Here is a 3,304-nt window from a genome sequence, read left to right as displayed (position 1 = left end):
TATATATATATATATATATATTTTTTTATATATTTTTTTTTTTTTTTTTGGCCGAGCAGGGGCTACTCTTCATTGCAGTGCGCGGGCTTCTTATTGCAGTGGCAGAGCATGGGCTCTAGGGCGCAGGCTCAGTAGTTGTGGCGCATGGGCTTAGTTGCTCCGCGGCGTGTGGGATCTTCCTGGACCAGTGCTCAAACCCGTGTCCCCTGCGTTGGCAGGTGGATTCTTAACCACTGCGCCACCAGGGAAGTCCCTATTTCTAATTTTTTTAGGAAACTCCAAATTTTTTTCTCACAGTGACTGCACCAATTTACATTCCCAGCAACAGTGTACAAGTGTTCCCTTTTCTCCACACCCTCCTCCCAATCATTTAATTTACACACACATAAAAGTAGATATCCCTTTCCCCTCAAAATATGATCATCCCGAATTTGCTGTTTTATAGCACGCTTTCCCCCTTAATAAGTCACGTGCCACCTTGAGAGTTACCAAGCCCACGATATCCCTCCAGCAAGTGAATGACTGGTCTGAGGAAGCCACCTGCAACACAGGTATCTTCTAAGGCATGCTTCTCATACGTTCTGGAACGTCCCAATCACCAGTCTGGGTGATTCTGATTTAGGAGGTCGGGGTGGGGTCTGAGATTCTGCATTTCTACCAAGCACCCGTGGAATCCTGCTTGATGCTGCTGGTCTATGGTTACACTTTGGGCAGCAACATCCTGAAATGATTAATTATTAAATATTCGACCAGCCTCTCTCAAGAGGCTGAACCTTGGAATCTATATTTTCACTACTTTCTCTAGGTGATTCTTTATTATTTTCTCTCTTTTTGTTTTTTGGTGGAGTTTCTTTCTTTTTTGCGGGGGGGGTGGTGGTGGTAGAATATACATAATGTCAAATTTGCCATTTTAACCATTTTATTTATTTATTTATTTTTGGCCTCACCTCGGGGCATGCGGAACTTCCCCACCAGGGATTGAACCTGTGCCCCCTGCAGTGGAAGGTGGAGTGTTAACCACTGGACCACCAAAGAAACCCCATTTTAACCACTTTAAAGTGCACAATTCAACGGCATTATGCACATGCACGATGCTTTGCAACCATCACCGCTCTCTAGTTCCAGAACTTCATCCAAAAAGGAAAGCCCATGCCCAATATCAGTCACTCCCCATTCTCCCCAGCCCATGGCAATCACAGATCTGCTTCCTCCCGCCCCACACCGCTTTGAGGCATGCGTGATCTTATTTTTCCGACGAGGGATGGAACCCATGCCCCCTGCAGTGGAAGCAATGGAGCCCTAACTCCTAGACTGCCAGGGAATTCCCCAGATCTGTTTTCTGTCTCTCCAGGTTCACCTATTCTGGATATTTCATAGAGATGGAATTACTCCATATGTGAATTTTTGTCTCTGGCTCCTTTCACCCAGTATGATGTTTTTAAGGCTCATCTGTGTTGTGGCATGTGTCAGAGATTTATTCATTTTTCCGAGGTGCCTCTTATGTCATCTGTGGGTCGAGAACCAGTTGGATCCTGTCCGGGCAGCGTAGCAGCAGGGGTTGAGAGTACAAACTCTGTAATGTGGTGGCCAGTTACACCTCCTTGGAAAGCCTCACTCTGCTCATCTGTAAAATGGGGATAATAACAGCCCCTCCCTCACAGGACTATTTGCAAAGTGACTGGAGTGTGCTAAGATCTCAGCAACTGTTAGGTACTATTGTTCTTCTGTCTTGCGAATATGCTGTAATCGGTCCAACCAACCTCCTACAGCTGGACATTACGGCTCTTCCTATTTTGCTGCTTTTTCAACAAATGCTGAGACAAACATCTTTAAATATTTTAACACTTGTCCAGTTATTTCTTTAGCATAAAATCCTGGAAGTGGCATTGGCGTGTTAAAATGTTATTTGTATTATGAAATATTTCTGACACGTAGAAAAAGAACAGACAGTGAATACAATGAACTCAGGGCTTCCACCTCCGGGCTTAAAAAACAAAAAAATTACAAATAACAATGTTCTGAGTAGCTTTCCTGGTTGCATCCCTTCCGCTCTGCCCACAGAGGTCGCCACTGGGACTCCCCCGTCCCTTATCATACCCATGCAAGTTTGTGTATAATTTCATGCGTCCACACACAACCCCTGTTTTATGTGTTTTAAAACTGCGTGCATTCGACTATGTAAACTTCTGCAACTAGCAGCATGCTTTAGGGTTGTCCAGGTTGATATACAGAGTGCTGGTTCACTTACTTTCACTGTAGTATGGTGTTCCCCTGTGTAAAGATACCATGATCCATTTAATTCATGCCTCATGTGATGGACATTTAAGCCGCTTCCAGTTTTTCACCCTTACGAACACCACTGTCGCAAGTATTCTTGTGCTTATTTTTTTGTTCACATTTTTGAGAATTTCTCTAGGGTGTACACCCGCTGGTGGAAGGTCTGCACTTTTTTTTTTTTCTTTCGGTACGCTAGCCTCTCACTGTTGTGGCCGCTCCCGTTGCGGAGCACAGGCTCCGGACGCGCAGGCTCAGCGGCCATAGCTCACGGGCCTAGCTGCTCCGCGGCACGTCTTCCCGGACCAGGGCACGAACACGTGTCCCCTGCATTGGCAGGCGGATCCTCAACCACTGCGCCATCAGGGAAGCCCAGGGCTGCACTTTTAAGATTCAGACCTGCTGATAGGACTTTCCCGAATAGCTGAGTTTTTTTGTTGCTGTTGTTTTTTTTAATTAATTTTTATTGGAATTTAGTTGATTTACAGTGTTGTTTCAGTTGAGGTGAGCTTTTTTTTTTTTTTTTTTTTTTTTTCGGAACGCGGGCCTCTCCCGTTGCGGAGCACAGGCTCCGGACGCGCAGGCTCAGCGGCCATGGCTCACGGGGCCAGCCGCTCCGCGGCATGTGGGATCCTCCCGGACCGAGGCACTAACCCGTGTCCCCCGCATCGGCAGGCGGACTCTCAACCACTGCGCCACCAGGGAAGCCCCGAGCTGAGCTTTTTATAGGGTCCTCTCTGCTTGCTGGCTCCCCTTCTCCGGGTGAGGCTGCATCTCTTCTCCGGAGCTATAGCCATCCTTATGGGGGTGGGGGTACCTGGGTTGGGGGTGTCTCCGAGCTGGGGATAGTCCCAGCTGGGGAAAGAACAGAGGATGGGAGCCTGGAAGCACGAGTGAAGGACACCTAGGAGGGTGTTAAGGAAGACCCCTCAAAGAGGGACCAGTGTGGTCCTTATTTTATAGATGCGAGCCTGAGGCCCAGAGACGGCAAGCCACTTCTCCAAAGTCACAGAGTGAAGGATTGCAGAAA

This window comes from Aethalodelphis obliquidens, unplaced genomic scaffold, assembly GCF_003676395.1.
Source record: "Aethalodelphis obliquidens isolate GAN/ISIS:26980383/991018 unplaced genomic scaffold, ASM367639v1 scaffold113, whole genome shotgun sequence".
NCBI lineage: Eukaryota > Metazoa > Chordata > Mammalia > Artiodactyla > Delphinidae > Aethalodelphis > Aethalodelphis obliquidens.
The sequence above is the reverse complement of the archived record's forward strand: the minus strand, read 5'-3'. Positions refer to the sequence as shown.